We start from the raw sequence: 16564 nt of genomic DNA on the forward strand, positions 1-16564 counted from the left end.
TCTAAGCTTTACTTCTTATGATTTTTGCTTAATGTTTTATAAAATTTATGAATGAGTGGGTAAGACATTTTCAGTGCATTGGCACAACTCTCTTGAGTGTGTAATAATTGTGATCTAAACACAGCTTTGTCACATTTCCTAGGACTTGTTTGCTACCCAGGTTTCCAGGTTCCTCTTTCTCTTCGGGAACTTCAGTGGGCATGTGTCGTTTTCCTCTATCCTCTATCCCCTTTCCTTTGGTGACAGCATTATCCCTCTGTAGCCTTTCCTTTACTCCCGTGTTTCTGATGGGGCCACCAATCACAGCAATGCTGCCTCTGGCAGAGAATTTTATCATGACCAAAGCGAGGCTAGTGGCTGCCATGTTTATTAGGACACAGTGATCTGGTTTAGAAGTGACTATGTGACCTAAAAACAGAGACATCCACAGTGGAAAATCAACATAATTGGTAAAGGGTGGTGCTACCTATAAAGACAGAAAGTTAAAACAAAGACTAGCATCCTTCTGTAAAGAGAAGCAGGAAAACATGGCGATACTAAGAGAAAATAATATGAACAGAAGGAGTTTTTGAAATGACCTTTGTTTGCTAATGGGAGCAATTCAATGGTGAGAGAAAAATTTGAACATAAAGTATAAGAAAGCATCTTGTGGGTAGGTATGGGAGAAGAACCCAAGGTACAGAGAAGGTGGTGTGTCGAGCAGAAAGGCGAGCCAGCTTCTCTATGACCACAGACGGAGAAGCAGAATACATGGGGAGAGCTGCAATGAGGTGTGTTTGATTGTGTTGCTTGTGGTTTTCCTTAAGAAATAGGAGTCATGGCTAGTGAGGCAGGAAGAGGGCAATGGGGCTTTGAGAACAAGAGACTAGGTGAATCAAAGACATTGACTAAGGACACGCATACAAATTGATTGGCAGCACTGGGGGATAGCTTACTATCTAGGGATAGCATAACCATGGTTCTATTGAGACATTCAGATTCTAAAGGACAGGAGACAAGATGATGACCAGGTGGGGCTAGTTCTAGATTTGAGGATGGATTTGGGAAGTGGTTTGAATGATAACCCCCATTGGCTAATATATTTGAATGCTTGGTCTCCGGTTGGTTGGATGGTTTGGGAAGAATCCTTGGTCTTGTTGGAGGAGGTTTGTCTCTGGAGACAGGTTTTGGGGTTTCATAAGCTCATACCATTCCCAGTTAACTCTTTGCTTCATTATTGTAGATCAGATGTGAGCTCTTAGCTACTGCTCCAGCACCATCCCTGCCTGCTGCCATGCTCTCCTTTATGATGGTGATGGACGTTAACCCTCTAGAACCCAGAGCCCCCATTAAACTCTTCCTTTTACAGATTGCTCTGCTGTTTTGTAACGGTGGTCAGAGAGTAACTGAGACAAGTGGGGACAATGCAGTGGAAGTATTAGCTAAGAACAGTAAGAACCCATCTGAAGGGGTAATTATGGTGAAGGAAAATGGAATTGGGGTAGGCAAGAGAGGAATCAGGGTCTTGGGAGAGAGACGGTGAAAAGCAGTAAGGTCAAAAGAATGAAGTGCTTGGCAAAGTGGAATTTTTAGATCTGGGGCATGAGGGGACAAGAGCTGAAACTGTAGGAGTAGGAAGTCTGAAATGAAGATGACTGGTAGGTGCAGATATTTTAAGTGACAAGAGAGGAGACCGTGGAGAGCAGTGGCTGAAGTTCAATGGCAGAAGACAAGCTTGCTGGGGATAAAGAGGCTCATGGATGGAGAGGTTGTCGGAGTGGATGGGCTGTGTGTGCAGTATTAACCTTCCAAGGAAGAGCGGCAAGATAATTAAGGGAGCATGCCACTATAACTCTGCTGAAGTCTTCAAGAAAACATGGAAGTGATCTAAAGAAAGTGGCAAGATCACAGTAGTGCTGTCTGGAGGAAGTTGTTATGGTTTAGGCCGTAAATGCACCCACTAAATGATCCCGCGGTAGAGGTTTACATTCTGGTATGGCTCTACTGGGAGGCTGCAGGACCTTTAGAGATGGAGCCTGGTATCTCTAAATCCCTGGAGGCATGTCCTCAAAGGGAGTTGGGAGATGCCAGCCCTTTCCTCCTCTTCTTTTACTTCCTGGTCATTATGTGGACAGTGCTGTCAATTGCTAGGCTGCTTACCCACAGGCCCAAAAGCAACAGGGCTTCACAGATTATGGACTGAAACTTCCCAAGTTTGATCCAAAACAGCCCTGGATCAGATTGTCTCAGATATGTGTTACAGTAACGGGAAGCTGACTCAGAGAGACAGTTGGTGAGAGGGGCTTGAAGCAGCTGCTGAGGAAGAGTGAGGAGGACACAGTGGTCTGGAGGTGACAACAAGGAACAAGAATGCCGTGTGCATCACCTGATGGCCCCATGGAACATGACTCATGGGAGAAACTTGGTCACCACTCACAAGGACCACAGAGAATTCTGTGGCTTTGACAAAAAGACAGAATCCTTTAGGGTTAAAAGATGAGAAACTACTCAGATAACATGTGGTAAGAGGGGACTTTTTTCTGATGTCAAGGAGATGGGAATGCAAGTGGGAGATTTGACCAGAGAAGCCTGGACATTCTTTGGTCACTGAAATAAATATTTACAGGATCATGTGGTCATTGATTAAAGCAGGGATTATTGGTTCAGATTATTCTTGGAACTTCAGTCAAACAAATCTGAGATAAGGAACAAGCAGGAACTAAATTTTTTAGAATCCGGCTGAGTCAGGATCCATTCCTCTTCCTCACTGACTCCAGCCACCCTTTCCCTTAGGTCTATGCCGAGACTGTCTTTCCTGGGGTCCTCAGTGCTTTCCTGGGTGATTACAACTGTTTCCGGGTCTCTCACATGGCTTGTCCATCTTTGACCAGTTCTTCCCATGTCTCCAGGGTGTTCTTTGTAGATTATTCATTTCAGTAGGTGTATCCAGTGCTCTACTCCCATGTATGGCTTTCAAATTACAGCTCTGGGGAAAAAAAAATACTGATTTCATGCTCAGGACTTTTGCTAAATAAGATCATTCCTGCTCTTGCTACATAGAAGAGAAGAATGATGTTTATTTTTTAAAATATCTTTTATATTGACCAAGTGAATCACCAAGACAAGCTTGGAAAAAAAGAAAAACAATGTTTACAGAATTAATTAAACCACAGGTAAAATGGGCAAAGCTAAGATTGAAACCATAGTAAGCTTTGGAAAGCTGGCCTTCCTGCGCCAATTAAAATTAACCAGGAAACAGATCTTAGCTGTTTAACAGATCTCAGTAAAAAGTGACTGGGGAGGCTCAGCAGTTAAGAGCAATGGCTGCTCTTCCAGAGGTTCTGAGTTCAATTCCCATCAACTAAATGGTGGCTCACAACCATCTATAGTGAGATCTGATGCTCTCTTCTAGTGTGCAAGCATACACACAGAACACTATATACATAATAAAATCGTTTTAAAAAACAATAAAAATAATAAACAATTTAAACATATTTTTAAGTAGTTAGGATAGCCTGGTCTCTGGGTAAAGACAAACTGAGTTCTCAGCTGTTTGATGAGTGTCCCAGCCATGAAGAGCAGCAAGCAATTTATTTCATTTTATGCAAGAGCTGTGTTGATCTATGTACAATGTTGTGTTCACGATGACCTCAACCAGCTTCTAAGCACCTTGGAGAAATCTTCCCTCATCTGTCTTCAGTTTCACCACTCACCTCCATCCTTGTACCCCGCATCCTTACGTTGTCACCTATAATTTTTCATCTCAAGTTTTTAGCAGAGACTAGATTAGCTGGCCAATGAGCTCCATACTCGGTACCACTCTAATAGACTTCAGGCCGGGACAGGGAGTGCTAGGGGAGTTGGGGGGAGGGGGGTCACTTAGCCCAGTCTGAAAGTTTCCATTAATTAATCTGGAGTCTTTCAGATAAAAATGACAGGCATCAACAGCGATGAAGGAGCAGATTGGCACTGGCAGATGGTTAGGAGGAGAGCTGGGCCAATCCCAGCTCTGAAATGCACTAAGTAGGATTGTTACCCTCTCCCGGGTAATCCTCATCTGGAAGTGGAGGCCCTAGTGACAGGGTTAGAGGGATTAAGTGAGTCTGTACAGGAAGCGCTGACCTGTGCTTGAGGCTGCAGCCACTCCATGAACAAAGAATCCTGGGAAACGATGACACTTGACACAACAGCTCCAGATAAGTTCCGGTTGTATACATGTTTTACTGTTACTAAAGAAACTTGTTTTACTCACACACAAGACAAAAAGCATGATTCTTTTCTTTTTCACCTTGCTTCCCTTTTAATGGTAGTTACATGTCAGAACCACAATTCTCGCCCCGGGTTTTCACTTTGAGGACTGTGTTGTGCCCCTTGAAAGAGAAATGATACAAAAATAAATGAAATTGGAGATGAGCAAGCTTGGAGATTATTCCTTCTAGATCAAACGGTGGCACATTAGACAGAATTTGCAATGTCCCTATTTCCATAGTGATGAGAAGTGTTCATGGGCTTTACCCTCATCTTTTATAGCCACAGAAATGCCCATCATTTCCATTTATAATGCTTCTTCCCCATCCACACACTTATGGATATGTGTGTGTGTGTGTGTGTGTGTGTGTGTGTGTGTGTGTGTGTGTGTGTGATCCAGCTTCTTGCCCTTAGATATTCAGGGCTTTGGCTCTCTACTATTGCTAGGGCTTCAGGAAGATTGTGTTTAACTTTTATTTTTGATAAATGAAACTTAGAATTTTTTTCTCATATTGTTTTCTTTCTCTAAAACTTCCAATTATATACACCCCCTCATTTGAGTCTAAATTTGGGGTTTATGTTTGATAGCATAGTCAGGTTGAAAAACACAACAAAGCTTGAAAATCCCCATCTGAATAATGCTGACTTCAGGCACAGCTGTTAAGATAAAATAAAACCAAGACAACCTAGCAATTGAACTCAATTGTTTCTCTCCTTAAAGGGACGGGCAGGATTAAATGGCATTGTCTGAAGTACAGTTTTTTACTTGGCACAAAAATGTTCACATCTGAGATTTTACATGTTTGTATTGATTTTGATTACAGAGAGGATCCTATTCCACAATAATCAAATTGGAGCAGTTATTTGCTAATGGTCCCTGAGTATGTGAAAAGAAACTGCAAATGCCAGAGAGATGGCCCAGTGATTCAGAGTGAGCACTGCTCTTGCAGAGGACTGGTGTTTACTTCCCAGGGCCCACATCAAGCAGTTTATAACCACCTGTAAATCTAATCCAAGAGAACCCAATGCCTCTGAACTCTTCAGCTCAGGGTGCCTCTATGTACACATATCCTCCCACCCAACCCCCACATAATTAAAAATAAAATAAAATATTTGAAAAACAGAAACTGCCTAATGAAATATAAATCATAAAGGCAAATGCATATTCACAAATAAAATAAAATTGAATTGCCAATTGCAGAATTTAAAGGTTAAAATGTTTCCTTGATTCCAAAAACTTAGCCTTCTGTAGTCTGATTCTTCCTGCAAGAAACATTAAAATCATCTAAAAACATTAAAATCATCTAAAAACATTAAAATCATCTAAAAAAAAAAACCAGTTGTAGCTGATGGCAGAGAGAACTCTTTCGAGGGAAACCAGAATATGGAGAAAGGTCGCTAGCATGAATGGAGGCTAGATGTTTTGTCCTACCCCGGCATGCTCATTGTGTAAAAGGATGTATCAAGTTTCCCTGTAAACATTTGACTTCAACAGTGCATTTAAAATACAATTAGATCTGTAAAGGTATTATCTATATATCGGTTTTTCCTGGCAGGTATCTATTACATAAAGCAAGAGCAAGCAAGAAGACAGTCATGTGACCTAAACAATAAATCATCTTGTAGAAATTGCACTTATCAAAATTCTTTTAATATTTCTTTTATAATTTATTTAATACTGTGGAAGATTGATGGGAGAATAGACGTACCATGCAAGGATGAAGGCCTGAGCTTCAGCCTCATCACAAGAACCCATGTCAGAAAGCTAGGCATGGTAATGGTGCCATTAGTAATCCCAGTGCCGGAGAGAGAGATAGCCAGATCCTTAGGGCTCACTGGAGAGTCAGTCTAGACTAATCCATGAACCCCAAGACCCTTTTTCCCAAAACCAAAGCAGACAGAGTACTGAGACTGAACACACATACGCACACACTTGTGTGCCCCCCCACATGCACACATACACAACCAAAACAGCAAAGCAAGTAAATATGATTCTGAAAAGCTTTTTTACCATCAATGTATAATTCTAACACAAGTCTTATTGCCCTTTGATGATTTAGATCTCAAATGCCCCTAAGGGGGACATTATGTGTTGAAGGCTCACTTCCTAGCTGATGGCACTATTGAGAGACAGAGAAACCCTAAGATGTAGAAAAGCTGAACATGGTAGTGTGCAGACCTGTAATCTCAGCACTGTGTGAGTATTGGAGGAGGATGGAGACAGGAGGAACACAGTGGGATTTGCTCTCTGCGTCCCTAGTTCCAGTTCAGGAAGACATCCTATCTCAGAGGAATGAGGTAGAGATAAGAGTAACAGAGCAGGACACTGACATCCACCTCTGGTCTCTGTGCACACACAGGCACATATGTGACACACACACATTTTCAAAAAGAGTTGGAGAAAATTAGATCCCTGGGAAGGTGCCCTTACAGGGGATACTGGGACCCTCCGCCTCCTTTCTCTACTTCTCAGCCACCATGAGATGTGTAGATGGGTTAACATTCCCCCAAACAGTGGAGCCAGCCCCTCATGTACTGAAACCTTTTCAAAAATGTATCATCCCATGTATTTTGTGACAGCAATGGAAAACTAATACAAGCCCTGAATTTTTCCTTCTTAATTATTCCATTCAATCATTGCTTTGTAACTAAGTCTTACACTGACTATTGTTACAGCTGCTCACATTTATAGCAGTAAAAGAAGCATTACAGCCTCAGGTCATTTCTTGAGAGTCTTGTTTGCCTGTTACTACTAGATAGCACTCTTGGTTGGAAGAACAGCAGCCTAATAGTGGCTTGGAACCTTTGAGGTTTACTAAGAAAACAGCAGAGAAAAGTGGTCATTGCAAGTTTGGGTGCTCAGTGACATCACCATGGACCCAGGTAATGCAGCTCAGAGTGTAACATTGTCATTATTTTCCCTTCCTCAGACACTGGGACAGAAAACTTTTCTTACATTGCTTGGCACACAGTCACCATTTAATACGTATCTACTAAACCACGAGGTCGGCCTAGGACATGGTGAAATTGGAGCGCTGTGAATATAGAACCAAATGTTTGAATTACTCAAGTTATGCTGGATTGTGCTTTTAAATAGATTTCTGTATAGCTGAAGACATTTGGGGATTTTGTATAATCTTTGAGTTCTTTGGAAGGTTTTTTTTGTCAACTGAGCAAGACTCTATATATTTAAATTTTCAAGTCCAAGAGAATGAAGCAAACTAAACTACTCTGTTTTTTAAAAAGCATGGCCATCTGCTGTTTGGTAAGGTAGCTTTGTGGTGTGTGTGTGTGTGTGTGTGTGGTGTTGCAAGTGTGCACACTTGTATAATGGAAAGGAAGGAGAGACTGAGCAAAAGCTAGGTATCTGGAGGAGGATTGAGAGGAGGTGTGTTTGGGGCTGGTATGAGGGCTAAAGTTAAGTTTTAAGTTAATTATTGTGTTTGAGAGATCTAAAAAAAGAAAAAAAAATACCTCTAACCTGTAAGCCTCACTTGCCCAAGGACAGATAACTTCCTGGAATGCTGGAGGCTGTTGTTCATGTAAGATAAGAAGCCACTTTTGTAAACAAGGGTGGTTCCCCACTGCATGGGGTATGTATGCTTGGATTACGCTTAGGTGGGAGGTATGTAGGCAGGACATATGTCAGGATGTACACTTGCCCCTGATTGGATGAAGGTGGGAAGTACACAGCCTGGTTATAAGCATCATTCGAATTTTCATGGTCATTCTCTGGGAATCCCAGGAATAGACCTGGCCAGGGTACATTGTCCTGGCCCAAATTTAGTGAAGCTTGCTTCAAATGTTGGCTCAAAAACTGTGGTAGTGGTCTTGTTCCTGTCTAGTGGGGGTTAACAGTGGTTTTGTAAAAGGTTTTTTGTTTTTTTTGTTTTTTTTTTTTACTAGACTTGAGATCTCACAAGCTTTCAGTTTCTACAATTCACATCACATGCTGGGCATGATGGTACACATTTGTAGTTCCAGAGACTTGGGAGCCTGAAGCAGGAGGATCAGCCTGGATAACATAGAGGGACTTGATTTGAAAAGGAAGTTGTGCTATTCTTCATATGAATAAAGATGAGTTTCTGTCAAGAACTTGAGATGAAGTGTGAGATGAAATTTAGAGCAGTCAGTCCTCCTTAGTGTGCTCACCATTCATGTGTGTGTCATGTATGTGCCCGCTCTTTCTGAAGGTAGTGCACTTGTCTACTCCTAGAAATGCAGTCTTAGGGGCTGGGGAAGACAGTTCAGTCAGTAAAACAAAGACCTGAGTTTGATCCCTAACGCCCACATAATGCAAAGGCATCCTCCAGTAACCCCAGTGTGGGGAGATGGACACAGAGGGGTCCTTGGAATTTGCTGACCAGCCATTCTAACCAAATAAATGAGTTTCAGGTTAAATGGGCGACACTGTCTCAAAATATTAGATGAGAGTTACTAAGGAAAACACTTGATGTCAACTATGGCCTCTACATGTACATACACATACACATATGTACATGTGAATGTCCACACATAGGTGTACACACATGAATACACACACAAGCACACATACACATATGTACATGTGAATGTCCACACATAGGTGTATACACATAAATACACACACAAGCACACATACACATATGTACATGTGAATGTCCACACATAGGTGTATACACATAAAAACACACACAATACACTCTAGAAACTCTCTGGTTGATACCTAACCACTTTTCTATGATATATTTTCCCAATTGCTTGGATGATCTATATATGATCAAATTTTACATGATATTTTAAAGTTAATAACTCAATCTTGAGACAAATGGTAACTTGGGAAGCACTGTGTTAGTGTCTGCTAAAACCCATCAGGTATTCTCAGACTCATTTCATAAGAAGCCACAGAGTAAAGCACTTTGACCAGACCCAAGCCTAAAGTGCTGAGTAGGGAATGTCCAGGCATCCTCCTATGTGGCAGGGAGGAGTATTTAGTCATGGATAGTTTCTTTGCCTGGGGCTTTTTACCTGGACCAGTAGGAGGAGTAGGCATTCTCTGTTTTTCTTCCAAACACAGCTCTTTTAAAGCAGTACTCACAGTCATTTCAATTATGCTACTAATGGCCCAAACTGAGAGACTGGTCAGAAAGATATTTTTGTAAATACAGCATGACGTCACCTAACCACGGGGATAGGTAGGAGATTGGGTCCCATTAAGTTTACAGCTGAGTCTTAGACTTTCCTTTTGTTTGTGTGGTGCTGGTGTGTGTGTGGTGGGGGAGGTTATTGAACCCAGAGCCTTGCATATACTAGGGTAAGTGTTCTACCTCTGAATCGAATTCCCAGCTCTTGGATTGATTTTCCTTTTTTCTTTCTTTCTCTCTCTTTTTTCTTTCTCTTTTTCCCCTTCCTTCCTTCCCTTAGAATTACTCAGTTGGCAGAGTTATGATTGTCCTAAAGTTCTATACTCATTTGTCAATCCCTTGTGGACTATTCCCTGGCAGAGAAGACTGAATTCTCTTGGCCTTTGAACTCTGGCCATACTGCTTCAAACTGTTCTCATAAATAAAACGACCATGAGCACACAAGCAGCCCACTCAGTATTCAGCAAGACTTAAGTTTACCCACTCAGCAAGGTAGTCCTCAAAAAGGTAGTCCTGGACAGAACCCAGAAGTAATGGAAGCAGGACCATTAACAGAGGTGACTCAGCCCAGTCTTGTCTGTTCCAGCATACATGCGGGCCCTGACAAGAAATCATTGCTTATTGAACAGCCCAGATGGTATACACTGTAGTAGAAAGCCTTTAGGCATTGGCCTGTTACTACCCAGTTCTAAATCTGCATGCCAGAAGAACCTGTGTCTGAGTGCTTGCCCGGGTATTTGAAATACTAGTCTCTGAGAAAGACAGATGAATTGAATTGGGGGTGGTTCAGAAGCTATTTCAGCAGAATTAAGATATTTTAAAGATCACAATAATACCTACCTTTAAAAATTAGCAGAAATTAGTTAAGCTGAAACGAAAGTGTTTCTTTCCCCCACCTAATCACAGCAGTTAGGGTAGTTGCCTAATCACAGCAGTTAGGGTAGTGGAGGCTCAGTCCAGCCATGAGGAGCTGAGGCTATGGAAATGAACACGGTGAGCACACCCTGTCTCCTGTTACGCTCTAGCGGGAGGAGACAGACCATAGCAAGGTAACAAATTGAGAAGGCGCTCTGTATTCAGGTGGGGTCTGAGTGAGGAAAAGGAAGCAGTGTTGAGCCTTTGTGGGAAGAAATCTCCAGAAATACTGTTACAGTTTGATTTGAAATGTCTCCCAAACACCACAGGATAATGCTTTGTCCCCAGACACTGGCGATTTGGGGCAGTAGAGGAACTTCTGTGTGGGAGACATAGTAGAAAGCTGGTTATCAGGGATGTGTCCTTGAAGGAGATTGAACACTGGCTCCTTCCTCCCTCCACCCTCCCCACTCCCCAGTCCTGCTCTTTGTTCTGGCTACCTCAAAGTGATGCTGCCCACTATGACCTTCAATCTTGACCTACCCCAAAGGAGCAGGCCAGCCAGCAGTGGGCTACAAGCTCTGAACTGTGAACCTCAGTATGCCTTTCTTCTTTTTCAAGTTATCTCAGGTACTTGGTCACAATGACAGAAAGCTGAGATATGACTGAGGGATAGGTGCAAGAGACCAGGGGATTTACATGGGGTCTCTTGACTGCCACTTTCTGTAATTGAAATTTTCTTTGTGCCACCAACCAGCTCCCAAATAAAGACAAGGAGACTTATTATTATGAATGCTCAGCCTTAGCTTAGGCTTGTCCCACTAGCTCTTTTAACTTAATTTAACCTGTTTTTATTCATCTACATTTTGTCTTGGGGCTTTTACCTTTCATTCTGCGTGTCCTACTTTCCTGCTTCCTCCCTGTATGTCTGTCTGGCCCCTGGTGACTCCCTATCATCTCTTTTTCTTTCTTCCAAGAGCCTAAATTCCTCCTCCTTACTCTCCCTGACTGGAAGTCCCGTCTATACTTCCTCCCTCACTATTGGCTGTTCAGCTTTTTATTAGACCAATCAGGTGCCTTAGGCAGACAAGTCACATGTCTTTACATAATTAAACAAATGCAACACATCTTTACATATTTAGACAAATATTCCACAACATAAACAAAAGCAACACATCTTTACATAGTTAAACAAATGCAACATATCTTTGCATAATTAAACAAGTATGTAACAACCTTCTGTGATAAATAAGAAGTGTAAGTGTTCACCTTAAGCCAAATATGATAGAGTGAGAGGCCTGGTCTATATTAGTACACTGAGAAGTAATGTCCTAAACCAGAGTTTAGGTGCTGGGAATCAGGCTTATTCTCAAGGAAAGTATCAGTCATATACATCCTGAGGATACAGATGTGAGCTGCATCTTTAGAGGATGTATAGTTGTCACTGATAGAAAACATTCACCTGAACAGTCATCAGGTACTGAAAACCAATCAAAAGCCCCAGGCACTGAGAACACAGTGAGCAGACAAAGTGGCCCTTGCTTGCTGAGGCTTTATTCTAGTGGACCAAACAGCAGTCAGAAGAAATGATAAAGTATGGTTTATGGTTAAATGTGATCAAGGAAGTGGATATTTGGGAACTGGAGGGTGTCTAGTTAGGCCTCACAAAGGTGGTGTCTATGTAAACTTGAAAGGGGAGAGGTAAGTAATACAGTGCTAAGGGGAAGCAGTTGATCACAGGGATGGCCAGGACAATGGTCCTGAGGCAGTAGTGTGTCTAGTAAGGTTGAAGAACAATGAGGGAGACAGGAGTTATTTGCCAGTGGACAGGCCTGTAGGATAACAAGGTCAGAGTGCTAGAAAGATGTGTATAGAGACAGGCACGTCACTAGAACCTTGTAGCTAGGAAACATTTTGGCTTTGATGATGAGTATAAAGTAAAGTAGATAGATGATGTTTTATACAAATTTTCCTAAATGGAGGTGAACAGACTACAGAGGAACAAGGGTGAACATTTTCATGTCTTGGAAAACAAAAACATTACATATCACGTCCTCTACTTCTGCTGGAGAGGAAATCAGCAGAAGTAAATCTGGAAAGAAACAAACCAACCAATGCTGGCCTACCCTACTTTACCTCACCATAACAAATTACCTTCTCTCAAATACAGTCTCTTTCAGCCCTGGGCTGCAGGTATCCCTAGGCCTTCTTTCAGACAGCTGCCTCAACTATTTATCTTGTCCTGTGTGCCAGTCTGGATCTTCTTGGTCTCAGTAACTGAACAACTGACCCCAAAAGCCTTAAGCAATGAGCCTATATCATGTGAGGAGTGGTCTAGAGCTGTTACCCAGGGTCAGCAAAGGCTAATTTAGCCATTCAGTGACATCTGGTTTTCAGGATACTCTTCTTTGTGCTTCTGTCTCCTGACTGTAAGATGTGCTGTCACAGTTCTAAATATGTACTAAATTGGAGGACGCCAAGGCAAGGAGGAGGAAGAAAAAAGGCTTTTACAGGCTGGGTAGGCAGAAGTTTCTGTTCTGCCAGCAACTCCCAAATACCCAGCAGCCACTTCTCAAATAAAAGACTCAGAAGCTTAATATTACTTATAAATGCTTGGCCAGTAGCTCAGGCTTATTACTAACTAGCTCTTAACCCATAATTCTTACCTATGTTTAGCCACATGGCTTGGTATCTTTTCTCAGTGTGGTATTCTCATCTTGCTTCCTCTGCATCTGGCAGGCACCTCCTGACTCTGCCCTTCCTCTTCCCAGAATTCTCCTAGTCTGGCTCTTGAGCTCAATCTCTTCCTGCTCGGCTATCAGCCAATTAGCTTTATTATTAACAATGAGTAAACCACAGCAGGCTGGCAGGAAGGAAAGCTTCCCTTGATGTGCCCTACTCTCTCTTTCTATTATGTATTGACCATAATTAGGTCCTGTGCTTAGCCCCTCAACTGCGCCTGTGAAAGAGGAACACAGCACAGAAGTTTAGATCAGTGCATCTCAAAGGATGATCTGTGGCATTCTTGGGAGAGTCTCCCTAAAAATCCTCCAAAGGTAGTCTATGAGGTCAAAGCTACTTTTGTTATAAAACTAAGACTTTTGCCTTTTTCACTTTGTCTGAGTATACAATAGGGTGTTCCAGATGCTACTAGAAATAGTATCACAGAATGTAGAAACTTGAAAATCTATGCCTTCTACTGTCTTTGCATGTAAAGATACATGCAAATTTTTAAATATCATTACATTTAAAGCAATATGGATTTTCATTAAAATCTGTTATGTTGACATTGATGTTTACATTTTAAATTTCCATAATATGGTATTTATCCACAGATGTGACCTTGTTGAATGGGTGTGGGAAGAAGACACAGCACACTTTTAGCCTTTCCAGCTGTAGAGGGAATCAACCTCTCCCAGGTCTGAGACACCTTCCCTTAGCCAAGAGCATTTTTATTGTTCTCCAAATATATACTTCTAGCAAGTTGATTTCCATATTCCCAAAACTTCCTGAGGAAACTTCCAAAGAGACAATGCCAAATGCAAATTCTCAATTAAGGAATATCACAGTTTGCTAGATTTTTCAAACCAAGTTTGCATACACTTTGTACCTTAGGGAAACTCTTAGACAAGATTCACAAAGAGGGCAAAACGAGAAACAAAAGGTGTATAAAAGCTAGGTGCTAGCACTCTGGAGCCAGACCATGTGTTAGTTAACTCAGTGGGAATTTTCCCATTATGACCTGTACAAAGGAAAGATTTTGTGAGACCTTGGTACTTTACTGTGGTGCTGCAAGCCGCAGGAAAATGGAATGGAATCCAGCTACTATCACAAAAGCTACTACTTGTAAAGGTCAAGGACTTAAGAAGTCTTGGTGATATTTTAGCTTTTGTTTATATATTAGCTGGTTTCTACAATGATTTTCTTGTATGCTATGTGTAGTTCCAAAAACTCTTAACAGTGTATTTATCTAAAATAACTATCAAGTATCCAAGGCCAAATGATCTCCTGAGCTAAGTAAGGTAACACCATTGTGGAACACCCTTGTGGAAAATGCCTGTTTCCTAGGTTAGGCGGTCCTAGTTTTCTTTCTTGTGCAATTTTAGCTGAGACCCTCCTTTCTTATACAGCCTTACTAACATCATTGACTCCTAGCTTCTTACCTAAACTTTTGAGCACATAAGTCCCCTTTTCTTGATATACTAACCAATCTTTAGCTCTCAGTTGACCTCCTTTTTTACCAATCCCTTTTTGGGCTGTAAAAGAAAGCCTGATGGTCACTCCCTGAGGAAAACTCTTGTCTGCCTTTATGACTCTGTAAGAATTCAAACCTGGTGACCTCGCTTGGCCAGAGGATTGCTACTGCTTAGGTTTATAACTGAATGCCGTAGAGAACTTGAGGATGGAGAACTGAGAAGGAGAAGGAGGATTTTGACTAGAGAACTTGAGGACGAGACTGAGAAAATAGAACAGAAGAACTAGATGGGTAAGAACTGGAAAGGAATAACTAGATGGGTAAGAACTAGATTGAAGGGCTAGAAGAGAGGACTAGAGGAACAGGTGGAAGATGAGGAAGAGCCAGATGGAGAAGAACAAGATGAGGAAGAATAAGATGAGAGAGAAGGAGATGGGAGAGGAGCTGAGATGGGAAGGAACTAGATGGATGAGAACCTAGATGGGGCGGAACTAAGATGAGAGAATTAAGATAGAACCTAGAGGGGACAGATAAATGCAGACAGAAATCAGGCAAGAAAGGAGCTAGGCACGAGAGCAGAATAGAAGCTGTGTGGAGAGAGAACTGACTCAGAAGAATAAGGTGTATGGACTAAGGAGTTCCGTGTACATAGATTCATTTAATATCATCAAAAATTAAATTATCAGCCGGTTGTAGATTCTTCCCAGACCTAGGAGGGGACTCTCACAGGGCTGGACCCCCATAGTCTCGTTACTGTATGGAGCAGATCCTGAGACACAAAGGCTAAACACCTCTCATTATTCAGACAGGATGGACTGATTGACTTAGCTAACTCAGGAGTGAGTGCTCAGTTTCATTGCCAGAATGAAATGGTAAAGATCAAGCCTTAATTACTGTTTCAAAGGACAAACTCATATTAAGATGTCTTCTTGGGACAGGAAAAAGTGACATTTTGGAGGGTGAACAACGGGACTTACACCCGTTGTGTGTGCAGAGGGAGCAACCACAGCCCATTAATTGTCTGATTTAGGGTGCAAGATAATCAGTGGCAGTAGTTTCTCTCTCACTTCAGCCCTGCATCGCAAAGCATCTTTTTAACGATGGGTCCTTCCTATGTTTCTGACGGTCATTCACCTGTTCTCAATGTCTAGTCTGTCTCCCTCTTATATCCAACGTTCATTTTTGCACCCAATCGCCCACCTAGAATTGAGGGTATGTGTAGTCCTCATTTCTCTCTCTTGTTCTTTGGTAGCAGTGGCTTGCATATTTCCTGTTTTCTTTTTATGCTGTTTTGGTCTCAAACTGCTCTCAGGAGCCACTTAAAAACCCAAAACCTGTTTCTCTCCTCCTGAGTAAACTCCTGGCCAGAATCCCACTACTTCGCCCTTTCCTGCGGTATTTCCTTCTAAGCTCTTCTGTCCTCGGGGGAATTTTAGGCAGACATGGTAGGGAGGGGCAGGCTGATTCCCCGCCCCGCCCCAAGGCTGTTACACCTTTTCTTTGCACTCACCGCGTGGGCCTAGCGAGGTTTTTTCATCAACTTAGAGTTCACAGGTGCCATTTCTTAGTTTTCCCCTTCCAGCTGTCTCCTACTTGGGCCCGTTTCTTCACTCTAATTTTATTGACTCTGTTTTACTCATCTCACTTAGGCTAGACTCGAGCTCCCGGTGTAGTCGGGGATGACCTTGAACTTCAGTTCTGCCGGATCACAGACACGCACCCTCACGCGCGCGCTGTGTGCACCGTCTGGGGACTGAACCCAGGGCCGCTTCCCTGGTTCTAGTTTTACTCGGATTTTTGTACCATTGGCATGTTCGGCACTCAAGATTCCCGAGGCCACTATCTCCCTTCTCCAGGGCCTGACCTAATTTTGGGTGTCCCTCGGTGTCTCTCCATTCTGGCCAGCGCACCCGACTCTCCTGGGAGCCCCACTTTAGCTCTTTGAGGGCGTTGGGGTTCAGGGGGCCTCGGAGGCCGGACTGTAAAGCGGCTGGGACCCTCCCCCTGCCCCCGCGGAGGGCTGGGGGCGGGGAGCCGCGGCCGGGTGAACCCGGGCGGGCGTAACAGGTGCGGTGGCCGCAGCTGCGCTGGGGAGAGCGGCTCGGCCTCTGCTCGGGGGTTTTCGGAGCCCAGTCCTCTCCGGACCAATTGGGGCCGCGGTTGT

At 42.7% G+C, this 16564-nt stretch overlaps 1 long non-coding RNA gene across 1 annotated transcript; it reads right to left on the minus strand.

The window, feature by feature from the left end:
- Nucleotides 1–351: 351 nt before the first annotated feature.
- On the minus strand, nucleotides 352–16527 carry LOC118585624. Its single transcript, XR_004945219.1, has 3 exons — nucleotides 15911–16527; nucleotides 4102–4349; nucleotides 352–2965 (listed from the first exon to the last, which is right to left on the minus strand). It is a non-coding gene; the product is annotated as an uncharacterized LOC118585624 (long non-coding RNA).
- Nucleotides 16528–16564: the final 37 nt, after the last annotated feature.

This window comes from Onychomys torridus, chromosome 6 (genome assembly GCF_903995425.1).
Source record: "Onychomys torridus chromosome 6, mOncTor1.1, whole genome shotgun sequence".
Lineage (NCBI taxonomy): Eukaryota > Metazoa > Chordata > Mammalia > Rodentia > Cricetidae > Onychomys > Onychomys torridus.